General features: G+C 40.4%; 2 protein-coding genes across 3 annotated transcripts in view; one reads left to right on the top strand and one right to left on the bottom strand.

The window, feature by feature from the left end:
- The window catches only part of gtf3c2 (general transcription factor IIIC, polypeptide 2, beta), a 158995-nt gene extending 149173 nt beyond the window's left edge, over window positions 1-9822 (bottom strand). For both annotated transcript variants that reach the window (XM_028796786.2, XM_051925479.1), the window contains exon 1: window positions 9734-9822. The gene's annotated coding sequence lies outside the window, so the exon portion shown is untranslated. The remainder of the gene's footprint in view (window positions 1-9733) is intronic.
- Window positions 1-23120, top strand: part of LOC114649283 (uncharacterized) — a 282139-nt gene that overhangs the window by 197597 nt on the left and 61422 nt on the right. The gene's annotated exons all lie outside the window — the stretch shown is intronic.

The following is a 23120-nucleotide window of genomic DNA, read 5'->3' as shown; positions in this document are numbered from 1 at the left end:
TATTCATTTTACGATGAAGTTTAGTTTACGATGTTCCACTTTAATGACAAATTATGAGAATAAAGTCAACATGTCGACTTTAATCTTGACATAAACGGCGAGAATAAAGTAGAAATGTCGAGAATAAAGTCAACATGTCGACTTTATTCTCGTCATAAGCGTCAAGATTAAAGTGGAAATGTCGAGAATAAAGTCAACATGCCGTCACACTATTACACAGTACCCAGGTACATTACACTGTATTGAAAACAAATAAAACAAGTACAACTTGGCTTGCAGTATTATCCAGTAGTATAGAAACAGTATTTACACATCTGACCTTTTAAAACTAAAGTATCTCCAGGTAACGGACGCGACTCCTTTTTCTCGGCAAAAGTTCTTCTGTGTCATCATGTTCAACTTTATCGCCGGCTTCAGTTTCGGAATGTTCCCTGTCCATTATCACCGCGCAATACCTACACCACCTTACCTATTTAGTGGTGTAGCAGTGAAAAAGAGCCCACGTGCAACAAATCTGTGTTTAGCGGTGTAGCAGTGAAAAAGGTCCCCACTTGAACAGTTTCCCGCTGCGCCACGTTCCGAACGTCGTTTAGGCAATTTAAACTGGTGTTGCGGTATAAGAAAAATCCATATCATAAAAAAAATAAAAAACGGTTTTCGGTATGATCCGGTATGCCGCCCAGCACTATTTAGAAGTGTGTCTTTAACAGTGTGGCACATTATGAGAAGCAGGGAAACTTTCTGAGCAATGTTATTAAAAAAACCTGATAGTTAAATGTAATTTAATTTGCTTCTGTACAATACTAAATACAAGTGGAATCAAAAGCGAATTAATAAAAGGATGCATATATGTGTGTACTTATGTAAATTTAATGTACTGTTTCAGACATGCTTTCTTTACAAAACTAGACAGACAGACAGACAGACAGACAGACAGACAGACAGACAGATAGATAGGATAGATAGATAGATAGATAGATACTTTGTTCATCCCCTCAGAGAAATTCAGGTGTCCAGTAGCTGAAAGCACATCAATAAAAAATTGTTACAAATTATTAAAAAAGGAAGGGAGAACAAAACATACATACATAAATAAATAGCAAAAAGTACAAATGGTCAGTTGTTACAGTGTTGGAAGGTTGAGTGGTGACCAGGTCATGAATCAATTGTGTTGACAACAGAGTTATAAAGTCATACAGCATTAGGAACAAATGATCTTCTAAAGTGTTCTGTTCTGCAGCACAGTGAGAGACGACGACTGCTATGTTTACTTCTCTGACCTGTCAAAAGGTTGTGAAGAGGGTGACTGCTATCAACAAGGATGGCCTGTATCAAGCCAGCCTTCTTCACCAACTTCTGAACCCTCTTTGTGTTCTTATATGTCATACTGCCTCCCCAACACATGGCATACATTGAATGATCTGAGTCTTCTGAGGAAAAACAGCCTGCTCAGCACATTCCTGTAGAAGACATTCGTGTTCATTGACTAGTCCAGTCTGTCATCAAGGTGGACACCTAGATACTGCATTTATAACTCTGTACCACCTCAATGTCCTCCTCTCAAATGTTAACAGGCTGATGGGGGGTGGGGGGTTACATTTGCGGAAATCCACAATCATCTTCTTGGTCTTTGTTATCTTCAGAACCAGGCAGTTTTTATTGCTCCAGCCACTGAAAGCTCCAATCAGATTACTATATACCCCTTCCTGCTCATTCCTTATACATACCACAATAGCTGTATCATCAGAGTACTTTTGAATGTAGCAACTTACATTTAAAGTCTGCTGTGTATAATGCGAGCAGGAACGGAATCAGGATGTATTATGAGGTATGTTTTGTGGGATGTAAGTAATTTTATCTTTTATATAACTTACACTTTTAAATATCTACAACACTCGGGGCTTTATATTATATATGCATTTTAATTGAACTTGACAGAATCCTAATGTTAACTGTCTGCGCATTAATTGTTCGTATAAAACATTGGAATGGGCACGGAATAAAATAGGAAATCAGATTCAGACAGGACAATTTTCCCAAAAAAATACCGGTGATCAAAACTGGATTCAAAAGTCTCAATCAATGCATCACTAAATTTTATACCTCTTTAATGTGGCCAACTGCTATCCGATTATGCGAGGGATAGAGAGACTCTAATCCTGAATCAAATAAGCTTGTCTTAAACAACTGCATTCACTGTTTTCAACTGCTCTTTATTAGCAAGAGATGAAAATGACAAGGGAACCAGAAGTTCTCCATCTTATTTGTTTTCATTTACATGTGTGTATTCATCAGGAACTAGGGTCTGCACGAAAAAGAGTTTGGTGTCTGTCTAAATAATGCAGACTACAGGGGAAATCACTCCAAAGTTCAAAACAACTAGTCCAAACAAACTAAGTGAGAAATGCCCTTAAATTATACTAAAGGCCATGTCACATTAGACAACTTTTCCAGCGACTTTCAAATTTAGCCTTCACTTACATAACCTTAAAGAGTCTGAGGCAGTTATCAATGTGCTCCCATGAAATTCAGTTGTCTAGTCTGACATACCCAGTGACTAACTCCAACAAGTCCATGTCTCGCCCCCAATAAAATGATACAGGTTTGATTTATACTTTAGTTTAGGTTGTGTTTTGTGAGTATGAGAGTTGACAACCAATGAATGCTCAACTGGAAGTGCAATTTGTAAAATAATGATGAAGAATTGGTAATGCTGGTGTTTTGGACCTCGAGACAGAAGTTCGCCTGTTTAATATTTTGTTTTTTTACATACCATGACAGAATGGAAAAAAGAAAACAAAAGGCAGAGATTGTGGCTGAATTAGTTGTTCCTGTTAACCCTTTGAACTGCTCCGGGTCCGTCAAACAGCACACTAGTGGCTGCCAGGAAAAGGGGCAAGATTAACTGTGTCTTGGAATGTCATTACTCGGCTACTAAATTTGACATGCCAAATGATTTTCAATCATTTAAACTGACATAATCCAGAGATGAGATCAGCAACTGTAGTTGAAAGTCTGACATGCCTTGTGACTAGACTTTGCATAATGTGAAATTGGCTTAAGTGATCTAAACAGCAGATCTACAAATTATAAATTTTTTTTTTTTTGGTTTTAATTTCTCTGCATTAATCCTACATTGCAACATATTATTAGATAATGTTTTCAAACCCAGTTAATCCAATACATGGATCCTGAGGGCCATACCCTATCGTGATAGCACCTGTTTGCCAGTTCATGTCAATGCCTGCTTATGTGCACAACCACACTAATATAGAACTGGCAATTAACCTAACATGCCTCTTTAAGATCTGGGATGAAATCAACAATACCTCAGGGGGAAAAATAAGCAAAACCTACAAAGAAGGCAACCAGACTTAAACCAGGGATGCTGAGGTCATAAAGTAGGTACATTAATCACTATGCCACTCCATTCAACATTATGCTGATTAACACTAGAATTACCAGATCCAACGAAAAAACTTGCAAATCCAGCCCACCTTAAATCCCTTCGCACCTCTCCGGCAGCATCTTTTGTAGTCTAAATGTGTAGATAAGCCCAAGCAGCCTGCTATACCATCCCCCCACTGCCTCAGAACGGGCAAGAAGTTCTTCCAGTTCCTGCCTTGATTGATTATCTGGGAGTGAGCTGCCCAGAATTGTAAAGGGAAATAATTTGATGTGTGTTTTATGTCTACAACAATCTATGTGAATACATCATTAAAACAGAAACGTTTTTCATGTTTTAGTAATAAATAACAAAATATAGACATGAACTGTATAATGTGTGACTGATGGCCAAATATCAAATAAACACTTTCACAAAAAGTGCAAGTACAATACGACAGGTGCTGTGGTTAGAACTGACGACTTACAATCCAGAGATTGTGAGTTCAAAACCAGCTCCCCGGCAAATTTATTGTTTTGAGTAGTGAGCTGCTCTTGCTGTTGATATTATACAATAAAAACATACATTTGATTTGTGTCTGTAACAGCTGGTGAAAATTTATAGTACTTGTAAAAGTTAGCATGTCACAATCACGATACAACACCCACCCCCCTGCCCCAGATCTGACATGGTTACTTTTTATCTGAAACTGGGAATAACTGTAGATGTGAGTGGTGTTTTGAGACAATGGAACTGGAAATTCTCTGATCTGGCGGGATAAAAGCTGACACACAAACGCTGGTGATTCTGCCTTCTTCGTATCTCACCGTCACTTGATTTTTTTTTTTTTATTCAGTTTTATTGAGTGTTCCTGCTCATGCTGAATTACTATGCACCTTATGGTCCATGATGTCAAAGCCGCACTGACAAATAAACAGAGACATAGGTATATATGATATTTGGAATAACTCATTTTATGACCTGTATAGTACATTTTGGAAAACATTGTGGCACTGATGTAACATTATTCATATTATTCATATTCATTCGCATGCCTTCTTGTGCTTGTAATCAGTGACCACGTTTTTTTTTTTTGTTTTTTTTTTCGATCTTGCCAGTGTCCACTTTTGGGTGCATGGGGGCGTTTCTTTTGTACTCCAGGACATGCAGAGGAAAGAACAGTACAGAGACGTCAGTTTTGCGCTATATGCAATCATCACATTCAAATGTTAATAGTTCCCATGCACCCAAGGACCATCCTTTCATGTTACATCAGTACCACAATGTTTTCCAAAATGTACTATACAGGTCATAAAATGAGTTATTCCAAATATCACATATACACCTATGTCTCTGTTTTTTTGTCAGTGCGGCTTTGACATCATGGACCATAAGGTGCATACTAATTCAGCGTGAGCAGGAACACTCAATAAAACTGAATAAAAAAAGATAGTGAGATACGAAGAAGGCAGAGTCACCAGCGTTTGTGTTTCAGCTTTCATTCCACCAGATCTAAGAATTTCCAGTTCCATTGTCTCAAAACACCAATCATATCTACAGTTATTTCTAGTTTCAGATAAAAAGTAACCGCATCAGATCTGGGGTAGGGGGTCAGTGTTGTATCGTGATCGTGACTGAGAGAATAAAAGTGAAAAAAAAAAAAAAACACGCTTTTACAAGTACTATAAATTTACACCGGCTGTTACAGACACAAATCAAATGTATGTTTTTATTGTATAATATTAACAATATAAGAGCAGCTCACTACTCAAAACGGTAAATTTGCCAGGGAGCTGGTTTCGAACTCACGACCTCTGGATTATAAGTCAACAGTCCTAACCACAGCACCACAGAAGCTGTTGTATTGTATTTGCACCTTTGTGAAAGTGTTTACTTGATACTTGGCCATGAGCCTTCACACATTATACAACTGATGTCTACATTTTGTTTTTTATTACTAAAACATGAAAAATGTTTCTGTTTTAATGATGTGTTTACATAAATTGTTGTAGACACAAAACACACATCAAATTATTTCCCCTTAAAATTCTGGGTAGCTCACTCCCAGATAATCAATCAAGGCAGGAATTGGGAGACCTTTGTGCATGTTCTGCGGCAGTGGGGGGATGGAATAGTAGGCTGCTTGGGCTTATCGACACATTTAGAAGACAAAAGACGCTGACTGAGAGGTACGAAGGGATTTAAGGTGGGCCGGATTTACGAGTTTTTTCGTAGGCTCTGGTAATTCTAGTATTAAACTCGAGTAAACACAAACCACCATTTTGAGGTAAATGGCAACCACTTTTTGGCCCCTGGTGCCAAGAAGATTAACCACTTTAATAATGCACTGGTTTCTCAGCAGTGGGTCAAAAATGGATGTTTTTGCTCATTATGTATAACTAGCAGATTGCCATATAACTAGTCAATTTTACGATTAAAATGAAATGTAAACTACACACTTTTATTTTGGTATTTTATGTGGGAAAACAAGTTAAAAAGCAGTTTGACAACAGGCCACCATACAAGTGTATTTGTAAATCGGGTGTCCAAGTAACAGGATGGTAAAAATCTCCTTCAGCTCAGACAGATGAATGTGAAGAGCAGCAGCTTCCCACAGAACCCGTGGATACTGCAATATGTTTGCTGTGTGGAAATCTGTTCAAGTGTGCAAAGCTGAAAGATATACTAATTGGAATGTGTGCTGGGAAAATAAGTCAGCTGTAATGGAGCTAAAGCAAACACATTTGGCACTACAAATGTGGTAATACATTTAAGATTACATCACACCACAAATTATGCCGACTCTCAACAACTTTAATTACAGGTACAGTACATACAAGGTAAGAGTATTCTTTTAACACATTTATTGACTTATTTTTGATTGTTTCTTCAAAGTACTACAACATTAATTAAATCATCCATCCCGCTGAATCCGAACACAGGGTTACGGGGGTCTGCTGGAGCCAATCCCAGCCAACACAAGACAGGAACCAATCCCGGGCTGGGTGCCAACCCACCGCAGGACACACACAAACACCAAGCACACACTAGGGCCAATTTAGAATCGCCAATCCACCATGTCTTTGGACTGTGGGAGGAAACCCACGCAGAGAACATGCAAACTCCACGCAGGGAAGACCTGGGAAGTGAAACCAGGTCCCCCAACTGCGAGGCAGCAGCGCTACCCACTGCGCCACCGTGCCGCCTAATTAAATCTTTAAACATCAATATATTAGTAATAGTAATAACTCATTCTTTTTATTCAAATTCAAGATACAAGGATCGATTTTAGAAGCCCAATAAAGAAACAAGTATAAGAAATTCTACTTAATATTTAGAAACTTTGACACAAAACAGAATGTGAGCAGGCAGAGATGACATGCACAAGCATTTGCCATTATTTTACATTAACATATGTAGAGGATTGTTTCATATTTTCACTTATATAACATTTGATATACAGAACATGTATATATAAAACTGTACTTTCATCCATTTCAAAGCCAGATTATCCCAAGCAGGGTCGCAGTGAAACTGCAGCATATCTATATCTCAATGCATGTAGCTATCACTTTATATGCATATAGAAAAGTCATCTTGGATAAAGGAGCATTGGAATCAGTGGGGGCGGCACGGTGGTGCAGTGGTAGCGCTGCTGCCTCGCAGTAAGGAGACCTGGGTTCGCTTCCATGTTTACCCCGTGTCTGTGTGAGTTTCCTCCTACAGTCCAAAGACATGAAGGTTAGGTGCATTGGCGATCCTAAATTGTGCTTGGTGTGTGTGCCCTGTGGTGGGCTAGCGCCCTGACCACAGTTTGTTCCTGCCTTGCACCCTGTATTGGCTCTAGCAGACCCCCGTGACCCTGTGTTAGGATATAGCAGGTAGGATGATGGATGGAATCAGCAGATGGCAAGATTCACTTATCAAAAAGGATGGCCAGCACAGACTCCACTACAGAAAACCCAGGAGCAGGTGGGCAGCCAGGTGACCACGGTCTCAAGGACTGTGACTTTATTTCTTACTTTCTGTTTTACAATTTTAATCTCAACTGTTGTCAACTGGCTATAGCTCTTGAATTAATTAATGGACAGATATTGCTGATTTCAATTTATGTTTAATCAGGTTCTAATGTGTTCTTTGCGTGTTTGAAATTTGCATTTATATGTGTACCAGTTCTGTATTTAGTAATTAGAACAGTATAACCTATACTTAGATTTTATCTGAGAACTGTTCACAGAGTTCTGCGCCTGCACATAGTTAAGAGTGCTATACAAAAAATAAGTTATATTGTATTGTATTTCAGCAAGCATCAGGTGCAAGGCTGGGACAATCCCTGGACAGGGAGCTAGTCTATTGTGGGGTGAACACAAACACAGGCCAATTTAGCATCACTAATTCACCTAACATGAATGTTTTAGGACCATGGGAGGGAACCCAAGAAGATATTTGATGAACACAAAATTCAAACTGGGCACCCAGGAGGAGAACTCCTGTCTCCTTACTGCAGGGAGGGCAGGGGTGCTACCACTGTGCTGCACATACTTTATCCTGTGTTAAAAATGCTTAAATTACTGATACTTTATTGCAGTCTGTAAGGAAACCATACACTGCAGCTAATACTGTTATTATCTGGGGATTTATGCCAAAATTAGGAAACATTTTTCATTTTGTTGGGCTCTGGGACGGATTACTGAAGCCAATTCTGGTAGTTTTGGCTTGTTGAAGCTGTTTATTTTCATTTGCTGGTGCACACTATCAAATGAAAGCAAAATTATAAAACGGACTGCAGGATGGAATCATATTCAGTGTACTTCAAGTAATGAAGGAGGTATTCCGTATGTGTTTTGAAAATAAATCTTGCACTTTAAATTTCAACTGCTAAGAAGTGCTTTAACCGTGAAAACATTCATGCACTGTTGCCTAATAAGTGAAGTATACCACCACAATCCTCATTGGCTAGACTTAAGCAAGTCACGTGACACAAAGAAGAGCCGTGCACTGTGCTGGAATTTTGACGTTAAGATGTGAACACTTAAGATTGAAATTCTGTAAAGTAGCAGGTAAAGCAAGCTTCCGTATCATTTCACAGCTTCTTAATTACTCGAAATATAGAATGTTTAAACGGCAAATACGTTTTCAGAAACCAAAAGTTGACGCCTGATTCCCAAGTCTGGCAACCGTTTTTAAAGGTTACTTGTTAAGCCCTTTCATTCGTAAGAATTTTACTCTTCATCCTGTGTGAAGCACATTTTTTGACAAGCTGTACTGTAAATACTTGTAGCATTCTCGTTTCAAACTACTAGTTTTGCTCTTCTGCACAGTACTTTCTTTTAATAAATTTCGTTGTATTAAGCTTGTAATGTGATGGCTACTCGAACTTAAAGTGTAAAATTCAACCGGCAAAACAATTTAATAATTTAAGTATATTAAAAAGGAAAAGGGCGATCAGATGGAGTACACACCAGCAGCATCACATAACTAGCCGATATTTTATGCATTTATTTTAAGTAATATGGCGTAAATGATTCAACTAAAACATGTTTGAAATAATCACGTTTCTGAAAAGATATAAAAAGATCCGTTATCGGTTCTGGAGTGTTACACATTCTGTCAAAAACTGCTGTTTTCCCTCTTTGGTAACTTAGTGAACACACCCAAATAACATTTATTTCCAATCGTTCCCCGATGTGGGTATGTAATTTCATAAAAAGTGTGAGATAACTGCTGAGGGGAGGAAGGCGCGACTTCACGTCATTTAAACTCTGCTCAGTCCTCATGGATCTTCAATTGCCTGCTACATGTGTTTAAATTATTATCGGTAATAAACGATAATAAATAAGCGCAATCATTATCGTCCCAAATCTGTATGTTTGTATATTTAAAATTTTATGGTTAAAATGCCATTAAACGTACGTCTCTAGGCCTTATTACAAGATTTCAGCGTAACAACGGCACGAGGAAAACATGAATATTGTCAACACGACTATGCGAGGCCACGCGCATTACACCGTAGGAGAGGTTTCTGACACAAACCCCCACTCCATGAAAGACTACTTGAAAATAGCAGTCTGTAAAGGACGGTACGAGAATAGCTCACGATTTAGGTCATTCCAATTTTACCGGGTCGACAGTGCTTTGAGAAACATAAACCGAAAAGCCTCGCTTCGAAACCCGACTCTCCACCATGTAGACAAACTTCTCCACAGTATTGAGACGGCCTTGGTTAAGGTAAAATAAACGATTAAAATGTGATCTCTGAATAAATGCACTATGCAAAAATAAACAACCTATATATGAAATAAAAGGTGAAAAAGAATTAGGCAAGAGGTATTCGGTTTTGAAGCTTACCTTAACAGCCAGATCAGTCAGACATATTTGTTGCCATTCGTCAGCACTTGTACTGTGCAATTCTCTCTGCTGCCCCCTAGTGCTGGAGGGACAAGAAATACTCGTTGTTCGTGTGTAATTCTCCGCGTTACCGCATGTAGGGTGTACTGAGAACGAATCTGCCACTATTTTCTTTTGCGCGAAACATTTTTACAGTCACATTGATATAGCACGTGCAATGAGGGGAAAATTACATTCATTTAAATCACTAGCATAATGATGCAACGGTAGCCAAGAGCGATTGAAATATGCACAAGCAGTTTTAGTTCAGCTCTAGTTACGTATAACTTTCTTTAACTATTCAATGTCGATCACCAACAGCAAATCCTCCATCCACATCAAGCTGCTTTTGAAAGGGAAGGGGACTCTATTGAGGTCGTGCAGAGGTGGAATTGAACCTAACCCTCAGTTCCAGGCAATGTAGGAATTACGCAGCAGCTTTAGCCGCAGCTCCACCGGGCTCTGGCTCAGCGACACCTACTAGTAGGAAATACGTTATTCTTAGGACGGACGAAAAGAACAGTCATTTCATGATGACTAGATGTTAAGTTAATAGACAGCTCTAACATGGCCCAATGTCAGTGCGCTATGCAGTGGACGAGGGCGCTACATACAGGGTTGGTCCTGCAAGGCTTCTCGAACAGGCTTCTGCTACGTGCGACCCTGGATTGGGTCAGCCTTTTCAAATCCCCATGTGGATGCGGTCTATGTGATCGTAACACGATCTCTCGTTATCCAAGTGAAGCTTTTCTGTGGGTACGTTGGTTCTCATATTAAAAACGTCTACCATAAATTGATATGGAAATTTTAATTTGGTCGCTGAGTGTGCCCTGGTCTAATACCTCTCCCAGTGTGAGCTCTGCTCAAAGTCCCCAAATTAGATTATTAAGAGATTTCCAAAATGGTTGGGTGAATGATTTCGCTATCCAATATTTGTATTAGTCCTGAAAATCCACCATCCATCCATCCAGGGATGATTAGGCAAGTGGAGCAGTTAGTGATGTTGAACATAATGGGGCTCACCCTTGTGGTTTCAAGCTGCACAATTGCAGATGGAGGTCAATCTTGTCGTTTAGAGGGTCGTGATCAAAGGGCACGGGTTGGTCACTATTGGCAATTTGAGTGACATAATCATCATGAGTCTGTATCATGGTGTTGGACATTCCAATTCAATATGGAATAACAAATTACAGGTTAATTTCATAAATTCTAAAAAAACTATTTCAAACTGCAGTCTGCATTAACAAAAATATAAATAATGAACTAGGGTGGCACAGTGGTAGTACTGCTGCCTCGCAGTAAGGAGACCTGGGTTCTCTTCCCGGGTCCTCCCTGTGAGGACTTTGCATGTTCTCCCCGTGTCTGCGTGGGTTTCCTCCCGCAGTCCAAAGATATGCCAGTTAGGTGCATTGGTGATCCTAAATTATCCTGTGTGTGTGCACTGCGGTGGGCTGGCACCCTGTGCTGGCTGGGATTGGCTCCAGCAGACCCCCATGACCCTGTGTTAGGATGTAGCAGGTTGGAAAATGACTGACTAAATAATTAACTAAATTCTAAAATGAGAAAGAGTGTTCAAATAACAAAATATTTATACAGTTACAACTATTTTTAATAAATATTCACTTCAAACAGAAAACAATTTTATGGGTTCAAATACCAGAGTCCTTAGTAAGATTAATTCCAGATGCTACTTTAAACCCACTTCAGCAAAAACACTGGGCCTGATAGTGTTTCATTTAATTTTTTCTGTAATGCTAAAACTCTAAGGGTGATATTTTGGAGCAGTGGTTGTATTTGTTCTTCTTCTTCTTTTTCTTTCGGCTGCTCTCATTAGAGGATGCCACAGTGGATCATCTTGTTCCATATCTTCCTGTCCTCTACATCTTGCTCTGTTACACCCAATACCTGCATGTCCTCTCTCACCACATCCATAAACCTTCTCTTAGGCCTCCCTCTTTTTCTCTTGCCTGGCAGCTCTATCTTTAACATCCTTTTCCCAATATATCCAGCATATCTCCTCTGCACATGTCCAAACCAACGCAATCTCGCCTCTCTGACTTAGTCTCCTAGGCACAATGGTTGTGCTACCGCCTCACAAAAAGGTGACTGTAGTTCAATCCCAGGTCCTCCCTGTGTGAAACTTGCATGTTCTCCCCATGTTCACATGGGTTTCCTCCCACAGCTAAAGACATGCAGGTTAGGTTGAATGGTGATCCTAAATTGGCTCAGGTGTTTCTGTGCGTTCCTCCTGTGATGGACTGACACACTGTCCAGAAAATATTGATCTTGCCTTGCACCCGATGCTTGCTGGGAAAGGCCAGTTTCCTCTTCCACTTGTGCTTTTAGCATAGACGTTATCTCTGGTAGTTTGGCAATGGCCTGTTGTATCAGTTACTTGAGTTGGGCAGCACTTAGATGTTTTCCTTTTTTGTATCAAGATGGATCTTTTCATTGTTTACTAGATAATGTATGCAAATTTTGTCACATTCACCCATCTGTTCTTGGATCTTGGTTTTTATCCAGGCCACTCACAAACCTAGGCACTCAGACTCATAGTTAAGTCTCTTAAGAGCCCCGATCAGAGCTTTCATTGAATCTGTGAACATCACAGCTTCGTCAGTAAAGTCAAGATCAGTGAATCTTTCTTCACCAACAGATGCCCAACGGCCGCTGGACTCCACAACCCTGCCCAGCACCTAGTCCATGCAAGCATTGAACAGAGTAGAAGCAAGAACACACCCTTGACAAACTCCAGAATCAACTGTCAACTATTCAGCAACTGTGGATCCTGTGAAGTTTCAGGATATCCCACAGGGCAGCTCGATCAACTGAGTTGAACACTTTACGAAAATTCATAGTGGTTGTCTTATTACAGGTTCCTGACCTATTGTTTTTGTCACAGTTTGGTCCAGTAAGTATTTCCATATCCTTCAAAAACCATGGGACCTACATCCAAAGATAACTGCTGTAGTTTAATTTAACTGAAATGTTAGCTGCCTGCTCCATTTAGTCATTGATTTGCAACATTTTTGCACAATTAGATTTTGAGACAAATATTCAGTATACATGTATGCACACATAAACACAGTGGTGGACCTATATTTCTGAGGCCCTGAAGGTTGAACTGTTATGGGAGCCCCTTCGCCTCCAGCAATTAAGTCTGGCTAACCACTGTGTATCTTCTTCAATGGCGTTGTTCCATGATAGATCACCTCAAATTTAAAAAAAAAAATGAACCACTACATCTAAGATTTTGAATCAAATTGATGTACTGGATTATCTCATATGTCAAAGTCACTGGTGTGAATAAAAAATCCTATGCCTTATACTTTTTGAGCTATTGGGTGTTAAAATTAAAGTTGCTTCAGGGGGGCCCTTCAGGATTAGGGGCCCTGAAGCTTAAGCTTCATTAGTTTCATAGTAGATCTGCCCCTGCACAAGCCAGTGCACATGAAGCATAGACACCTTCACAGTCACTCAAAGAAATTTAGAAGTGAAGACAGCTGAGAGCTTGTTTGCCCTACCAGAGCATATGCCCAATAATGAAGAGAAAGAAATGGAGACACAAACATACACATGCACACCCCACAACAGATCTGTAAAGGTCGACTTGCACAGTGGCATTAAGCCACCCCTCTACTAATCTGTCTGTGCAGCTTGTTTACTTCATTTGACACAATGTGTTTAGTTTTTAAGTTAAAAATTATTTAAGTTGGTCACTTGAGTAAATTTCCTGTTCATTGTAGTGTGTACATTATAAATATTATATGTTTACGTACTTAGTGGGGCGGCATGGTGGTGCAGTGGGTAGCGCTGCTGCCTCACAGTTGGGAGATCTGGGGACCTGGGTTCGCTTCCTGGGTCCTCCTTGTGTGGAGTTTGCATGTTCTCCCTGTCTCTGCGTGGGTTTGCTCCGGTTTCCTCCCACAGTCCAAAGACATGCAGGTTAGGTGGATTGGTGATTCTAAATTGGCCCTAGTGTGTTTGTGTGTGTCCTGCGGTGGGTTGGCACCCTGCCCAGGATTGGTTCCTGCCCTGGGATTGGCTCCAGCAGACCCCCGTGACCCTGTGTTCGGATTCAGTAGGTTGGAAAATGGATGGATGTACTTAGTGCAATTTCATTGTAAAGTACAATCAGTTGTACTGTATTGCAAAATCTTCCATTGTGTGATTTCCTGCAGTATCAGTAAAGCATAATTTATACATAAGTACTGCATGGACCATGTCATAACAGTTTTTTCACTCAGAGGACTGCAGATTCTTAGAAACAGTAGTGCTGGCAATTTTCTAATATTATTTGTGTTATTTTCTTTGTGTTCTAATATGTGTTACATATGTGTCAATTCAAAATACTCCAGAACCCCTTAAGTGACATGGCAGAAAGAATATTTTGACTGACGGAAAAAAAAATCGAAGGGAGAATTTATATATTTTTTTTGACAGGAGGGGAAAATATCAAATATCAAAAGTGTTTTCTCATAAAAGAACTTCTAGTCTAATACTGAGCACCTGAAGTCTGAAGATATTGCAAAAAGACAAATGACAAGGCGACTGAAACACAACACATGAAACAGCATCTTCTGTGAGAACAACTGAGGTGGTGTCATTAGGGCTGACACCTGGTCATCATCACCAGGGGTCTGCAAAGTCTGTGTTGTAGGGCCGTATTGGCTACAGGTTTTTGCTGCAATCGGATTGCTTAATTAGAAAGCAATCCTTGCCAATAACAGATCTTATTTAATCTTATGGCTTGTTAATGTATTTGTTCTGCAATGTCAGGTCATTTTTTCCCTTTCCAAGGATATCATCCAAGTGATTTGTAGCCTGAAGCAGATGTGTAATTCTTAGTGCTTCACTTTGTTTCTCTTCCATTTCCTTCCAAATATTTTATTAAATCAGATAGTTCAGGACAAATACACAGATGTAAATGGAAACAAGTTATATGGAGCACTGCTGGTTCCTTCATCATTTGTATCTTATTACGAATAAGGGGAGTTTAAAAATAGTGAATGCAGCTGTTTAAAATTAAAATTATCATTATCATTTAAGGGTGGTAAATCTTGACAAGCAAGACAACTAAAATAAAGCATAAAAATGTTGTTTTAACAATAACTGCTTCAATGTTACAATAATTGACTTTTCATGGGGTTGGAACAAAAATCTGCAGCCGCTATGACCCAACTTTGTAGACCCCTGATCTTCACAGTCATTTCAAGTACACCTTGCTGCAGTTTGCAGAACAGAATGGGGCTGGATCAATTTTTTTCTTCTCCAACTTTTTACTAATTATTTCCTTACCCATGTCACTTATGGGGCTCTATAAATAATGTTTTTGTGGCATTCAAAAAAATTACAAAGTTAATTTTAACATATTATAACTAAAAAATGTTACATCCAGGGGCTGAAATCCTCATCTGTTCGTCAGAATCACAGTATGTACTTGCTCAATGTTGTTGTTGGTAGTGGACAAGAACAGGCACCGCACTCCTTCTTTGTGCTTAACACTTGTCCTACCATTTTTGAACTTCTCAATCCATTTGTAAACACTTTGTCATGGTAAATACTCCCCCATACTGTGCAGAAAGCCTTTCTGGATTTCAACTCCAATATAACTTCAGCCCATAAAAACTGGATCACTGCTCAGTGCTTTTCTTTGGTGCAAACAGAGAGCCAAATGGCCATGTTTACTCCTGGAATACAACAAGAGGAGCTGAGTGCACTTAAGTTGAAACTTTAGCATTATGACCACAGACACATCATGTTTCCACATGTGTGTGGGGAAAGCTGTACAGCCACCCAAACAAAAAAAGAATAGATAACTGACTTACCCACATAATACAACCTGCTATATCCTAACTACAGGGTCACAGGGGTCTGCTGGAGCCAATCCCAGCCAACACAAGGCGCAAGGCAGGAAACAAACCCCAGGTAGGGCGCCAGCCCACTGCAGGGCGCGCACACACACACACACACACAGGACAATTTAGAATCACCAATGCACCTAACCTGCATGTCTTTGAACTGTGGGAGGAAACCGGAGTACCCAGAGGAAACCCACGCAGACACGTGGAGAACATGCAAACTCCATGCACGGAGGACCTGGGAAGCAAACTCGGGTCTCCTAACTGCAAGGCAGCAGCACTACCCACTGTGCCGCCCACCCACATAATTAAATAACAAAATCAATTAAAAGAAGAAACTACTTTCTTAATAAGAAACTTAATGCAGGGAAAATCAGCAGCCACACCTAACATTAAAACCACAAGCAAACGAGAGACTCTTAATGGGTTAGTAACTGTGATTACAAAAAAATATATATTTTTCCTATTTATAATTAAATTAAATATTTAAGAAGTACATATGTGACATCTACAAAACATGTACTGTAGGTGTTATGTTTAGACAACAGTATTTCAGGTACAATAAACACAATAGCCCAGTACTAAACTTAATGTATGAATTAATATTATTAAAAAATACTTATTTTTGGCTTACACAAGGTGACATACAACAATAGGCATAATTGTTTACATTTCATTTTTCCGATTGGATCACAGGCAGGTAAAGTGCCTTCTTGTGGTCACATAGTGTCATCAGCAGGATTTGAACCCACACCCTCAGAGTTTGAGGGCCATTTCCTTAACCACTGCACCACACTACCTGTAGCCTAACTATGTTAATTTGTTAATCTAAATGCACATTAAGAACATAAGAATTTATAAAGTTTGGCAAATGAGAGGAGGCCGTTCATTCAGTTAAGCTTGTTTGTTTAGCTAATACAGAGGCCAAAAAAACATATACACACTTAAACAAAAGATACACCTGTAGTGAAGTTGTGATATTAAATTTATACGTATATATATATATATATATATATAGGGTGGCGCAGTGGGTACCGCTGCTGCCTCGCAGTTAGGAGATCCGGGTTCGCTTCCCGGGTCCTCCCTGCGTGGAGTTTCTCCCCGTGTCTGTGTGGGTTTCCTCCGGGTGGTCCGGTTTCCTCCCACAGTCCAACGACATGCAGGTTAGGTGTATTGGCGATTCTAAAATTGTGGTTGGTGTGTGTGCGCGCCCTGTGCGGGGTTTATTTCCTGTGTTGGCTGGGATTGGCTCCAGCTGACCCCTGTGACCCTATAGTTGGGGTTGGAGGATGGATGGATTTATATATATACAGTATATAAAATCCAATGTCTGTCTGTCCACTTTTCACAAAAAAACTATTTAACGGATTTAGATGGGGTTTTTTGTCTAATTTGCTTGAACATACCGGATGATTTTGTGACTTCTCTCTTCGTGCTAAATATCATAGTTTTCTTGTGGTACCGATTTATTTGCGAGAATCCAAGAGAAACTCTTTTCTGCTTTTATTTTTCTTAATATTGACTTTCATCGTTTTACACACGGAAGCGAACATCCACTACAGTCATCAAAAGCTTCTACAGATCGGCACTAATAGCATATAATTATTATAACAGAAGCAATACCACAGGAGATTCTCAGATCACCGGGACTTACGTTGACTCCTACACTTGAAAGACGGCCACGTAGACGGCGCAGGGAGAGGAAGCAAAAAAGAGGCAAGCAAGCAGGATTACTAACTAGGCTAAAGGTTGCTCTGCATAAAGCCCCTCTTCCTATCGTTCTTCTTGCGAATACTAGATCACTTGCAAATAAAATGGACGAGCTCCGACTGGATATTTCCACACATAAAACTACACGGTACTGCTGCCTTTTGATTTTTTCGGAGACATGGCTGGATCCCACCATACCGGACACAGCAGTTGAGCTTGCAGGTTGCACGCTCCATCGAGCCGATTGAACCCCCGATTCCGGTAAGAAAACAGGTGGAGGGCTGTGTGTCTATACTAATAATGCTTGGTGCACTAATATAACTATAATCAACAAGTTTTGTTGTCCGGACGTGGAATATCTGATGCTAAGATGCCGACTGTTTTACCTACCGAGAGAACATCCCGTCGTCATTGTTACGGCAGTATACATACCTCCTCAGGCTAATGTTAAGTCAGCGCTTGAAAAATTGTTTGACATTATCAGTAAAAAAACAGAACTCGCACCCTGATGCAGTTTTTAGCATTGCTGGGGATTTTAATCAAGCGAATCTTAAGGATGTATTCCCCAGATTTTATCAGCATGTACATTGTAAAACCAGAGGGGAAAACACCTTAGACCACGTCTATACAAACATAAAAGACGCATATAAGGTCATTCCACGCCCCCACCTCCGCAAATCTGATCATCTCTCTTTGTCTCTTGTTCCAGAGCACAAAGCCCATATCAGCAGTAATAATCCAATTAGCAAGACTGTTAAAGTTTAGCCTGAAACGGCCATTTGCCAACTCCAGGACTGCTTTGAACAAACAGACTTAGAGACATATTCTTCATCTGTGCTGTCATATATTAATTACTGTGTGGACAATGTCACTGTCAACAAAAGGATTAAGGCCTACCCAAATGAGAAACCATGGATGAATAGTGAAGTCAAACAGCTGCCCAGGGAAAGGGACAAAGCCTTTAAATTAGGAGACACCTCAGCCTATAGAGCTGCCAGAGCCAACCTCAAGAAGGGCATCAAGTCTGCTAAACTCATATACAAACAACGGATTGACAGTAACTCACAGCGGATAGATAGATACTTTATTAATCCCAAGAAGAAATTCACATACTCCAGCAGCAGCATACTGATACAAAAAACAATATTAAATTAAAGAGTAATAAAAATGCAGGTAAAAACAGACAATAACATTGAATAATGTTAATGTTTAACCCCCCCCCCCCCCCCCAGGTGGAATTGAAGAGTCGCATAGTTTGGGGGAGGAACGATCTCCTCAGTCTGTCAGTGGAGCAGGACAGTGACAGCAGTCTGTCGCTGAAGCTGCTTCTCTGTCTGGAGATGACACTGTTTAGTGGATGCAGTGGATTCTCCATAATTGATAGGAGCCTGCTGAGCGCCTGTCGCTCTGCCACGGACATCAAACTGTCCAGCTGCATGCCTACAATAGAGCCTGCCTTCCTCACCAGTTTGTCCAGGCGTGAGGCGTCCTTCTTCTTAATGCTGCCTCCCCAGCACACCACCGCGTAGAAGAGGGCGCTCGCCACAACCGTCTGGTAGAACATCTGCAGCATCTTATTGCAGATGTTGAAGGACGCCAGCCTTCTAAGGAAATATAGCTGGCTTTGTCCTCTCTTGCACAGAGCATCAGTATTGGCAGTCCAGTCCAGCTTATCATCCAGCTGCACTCCCAGGTAGTTATAGGTCTGCACCCTCAGCACACAGTCACCTCTGATGATCACGGGGTCCACGAGGGGCCTGGTCCTCCTAAAATCCACCACCAGCTCCTTGGTTTTGCTGGTGTTCAATTGTAGGTGGTTTGAGTCGCACCATTTAACAAAGTCCTTGATGAGGTTCCTATACTCCTCCTCCTGCCCACTCCTGATGCAGCCCACGATAGCAGTGTCGTCAGCGAACTTTTGCACGTGGCAGGACTCCGAGTTGTATTGGAAGTCCGATGTATATAGGCTGAACAGGACTGGAGAAAGGCATCCGATTAATCACGGATTACAAATAGAAAAATGACGTACAAGACACACTGGCCAATAACAATGCCAACCTTACAGAGGAACTTAACAGTTTCTTTGCACAGTTTGACAAGGACAATAACCAGCCTCCAGTCATCTTCGAACTGACCAGAGACTCAGCCTTTGGTCATACACATACATGATGTGCGGCGGGCACTCGAAAACATCAATGCAAGGAATGCAGCGGGTCCTGATAATGTGCAAGGATGTGTGCTCCAGGCCTGCGCTGACCAATTAGCGGAGGTATTTACACACATATTCAACCTCTCGCTCTCCTCAGGTGTAGTCTCCTTGTGCCTGAAATCCACAACTATTGTACCTGCTCCTAAAAAACTGAGGATAACCTGTCTTAATGACTATCGACCAGTTGCTCTCACCCCCCACATCAAAGCCTCCATCCCAGCTGATCTAGACCAACACCAGTTTGCCTATCAGTCAAACAGATCAACTGAGGACGCCATCTGTGTGGCTCTACATGCTGCCCTCTCGCACCTGGAAAAGCCCAACACCTATGTTAGGATGCTCTTCATTGACTACAGCTCTGCATTTAATACCATCATACCTAACAACACACATCCTCCACCTTTACCCTGAGCACTGGTGTGCCGCAAGGATGTGTACTAAGTCCCCTTCTCTATGTACTCTTCACCCATGACTGTCAACCCATCCATCAATCAAACATTATTGTTACATTTGCGGATGATACAACTATCATTGGGCTTGTAACAGACAACAGTGAAACTGCATATAAGGAAGAGGTTCAGAATCTGACAGAATGGTGCAACACCAACAACCCGGTCTTAAATACCAAAAAGACCAAAGAAGTTATTCTGGACTTTAGGACCACTAAAAATACCAATCACAGTCTGATAACAATCAATGCAGATGCTGTGGAGAGAGTTTCCAGCCTTAAGTTTCTAGGAGTCACCATCTCAGAGGACCTGTCCTGGGCTGACAACAACTTGGCTATAATAGGCAAAGCACAACAACTCCTCTATTTTCTCAGGAAGCTAAGGAGAGCTGACCTCTCCCAGAAGCTGCTGGTTAATTTGTATAGATGCACTATAGAGAGCATTTTAACTAACTACATGATGGCCTGGTACAACAGCTGCACCAAGGCTGCTAAAGAAGCCCTGCAGCGGGTCGTAAAAACATCAGAGGCCATTATTGGGACTGAACTGCCATCACTCAAACTCTTGTATAAGACTCGCTGTGTGAGAAGAGCCAAAAACATTCTCAAGGACAAAACTCATCCTGGAAATTCTTTGAGCTCCTCCCGTCAGGAAGACACTTTAGGTCAATCCATGTAGGCACAAACAGACTAAAAAAGAGCTTTTTCCCCTCTGCCATAAACTTTCTGAACTCTGAATCTCCTCAGTCTGAGACCATTTTTTAATTGAACATGTGCAATAAGCTATATTGGTAATGTGCAATATACTAATGTAATACAATATAGAATATGTAATGTACTATTCATTAACAGGTGCAATAACAATTTATGCTGCTGTACTTTGAGCAATAATAATTTGCTCTGGTTACTTGATCACTTAACACTGTATACGACATATTTGGAATTATTTGACTTTTCTTTAAATGCACCTTGGGGCTGTCACAAAAAGTAATTTCGTTCGAACTTGAGAGACACAGCGTGCCAGCCTCGGGGCGTATCTTACCTCCACTTAGTTAGCAAATGAGAGAACTACAGAACAGATTTAGATTGGGTTTTTTTTCTATAATTTGCTGGAACATTCCGGTTGATTTTGCAAGCTTCTCTCATTGCGCTAAGAATCACAGTTCGCTTGCAGGAGCGATATATTTGTGCTAATCTGAGACAGAGGCTGTGGGCCGAGGGGAGGGGGAAGCATGACATCACGAGTGGGGAGCCGGGCACGGCCCTCCTCACGGTCCTTTTTCACTACTATGCGGGCAGAGCTGTGGGGGACGGCTAGTACAACATAAGATCAACAGTAAGCATCAAGAGATCTGGGACATTTTTGAAATATGCTGTTATTTTTTCACAATTGAAGCAAGGCCAATTTCTTTACAAACAACAGCAATAATAATTTTTATTTATATAGCACATTTTCTGTTTACAAAATGTATAGCTCCAAGTTTCAAGTTACAAAGGAAATAAATAAATAGACAATGCAAATAGACAGAAAATGTCTCATTAAAGATAAGTCAAAGCTGGGATAGACCAACTGTGCAAAAACCAACTGCAGGTAATTAATCATAAAACCACCCCAATTTGCGTGACTAAATCCTCAGAAAAGACCAATGAAAGTACACAGTGGCTGGAGATGATGATGATGCAATATGTGGCATCTTTCCACAGCTGTTTTGTGACACCTGTTATTCTCAATGCTTCATTTAGTCAAGGCAGAGTTGTGCAACATGTTTTTACACCAAAGGGACTCATATGACAATCTTGAATTATCTATGTATCTCCTCTCAACCTTCTTTAGACTCTCTGTCTTCCACCTGCATTTCTCACTCTAGCTTCTCTAATTTTCTCACCAATTTGTACCACGACAGCCATTCTCTTAACCTCCTAATTCTTAAACCTCCCCCCTCAGTGAGCCTTCCAAAGCTCACCTCAGTATTTTCATTTCAGTTCTTTCAAAGTTTCTCTTACTCTTCTTTCCTTATTGCCTGTGTCTCTGCACCATACACCAACCCTGGCTTTATTACTTTTAAATCTTACTTTAGCTTCATTTTGCTTGGCATCCTGTTTTCACATACTTCCCCAACAGCTTTTGCCATTTTTTCTATGCTGCCTTTATCCTCTCACCTATTTCCACTTCATGGCACCATTCTTGGGTTATATCTTACCCCAGGATTTTATACTTTTCTACCTTCTTAAGGTCTGAGTCCATCCCTGTCTTTTAGTAGTCTTTCCCTCACAACCTACTGTACTACTAGCAATGACCATTTTTAAACATTTACTTTCAATCCTACCTGCTCCAAGGCCCCTGCCAATCAATTACTCTTCTCTGAAATGATCACAAGATTGTCATCATACATAAACATTCCTAAATTCCACAACCATAATACACTTATTAAGCACATCCAACACAATGACACAGAGAAAAGCCTGATGTCACTTTTCATTTCCCAATAACTTTTTCTCCAAAGATTGACACACAATAAATATCACATCTATCATTCCTTTACTTTTAACGAACCCATACTGTTTATCATGGGGTAAATGCTGACAATGTGTTCTAGGAGGGGACTGCTATTTCATTAACGTGGTCCCATTAAAGCCTAGAGGATGCCCACTGAATTTGCTAACAGGTATCCTTGATCATTACAACAGCTCTGTCAATAAACCCTAATTATCAGTGATACTAGATCTTTTCTTGGTGGTTTTCAAGCCTCTAACATTCCATAAAGCTTCATTTGAATCAGCCATGTTGTAAAATGGAGAGGACGGCAGTAAAGTGACGCAGTGGTAGTGCTGCTGCTTTGCAGTAAGGAGACTGTAGAAGATTGTGGGTTCGCTTCCTGGTTCCTCCCTGTGTGGATAGCGCTTTGAGTACTGAGAAAAGCACTATATAAATGTAATGAATTATTATTATTATTATTAACAAAGGAAAAGCAAAAAAGAGACCATAAAGCCAAAAGCATCTATATAGCAGTGTACACTGGCTAGGCATACATTATCTCAAAAACATATCTCGGGAAAGAAACATCATTCTAAACAAAACCCTATACATCCAAAAACATTTATGTTCTAGAGGTCCACCAC

Source organism: Erpetoichthys calabaricus, chromosome 3 (genome assembly GCF_900747795.2).
Source record: "Erpetoichthys calabaricus chromosome 3, fErpCal1.3, whole genome shotgun sequence".
Taxonomy (NCBI): Eukaryota; Metazoa; Chordata; class Cladistia; order Polypteriformes; family Polypteridae; genus Erpetoichthys; species Erpetoichthys calabaricus.
This window is presented reverse-complemented; position numbering and strand designations above follow the sequence as displayed.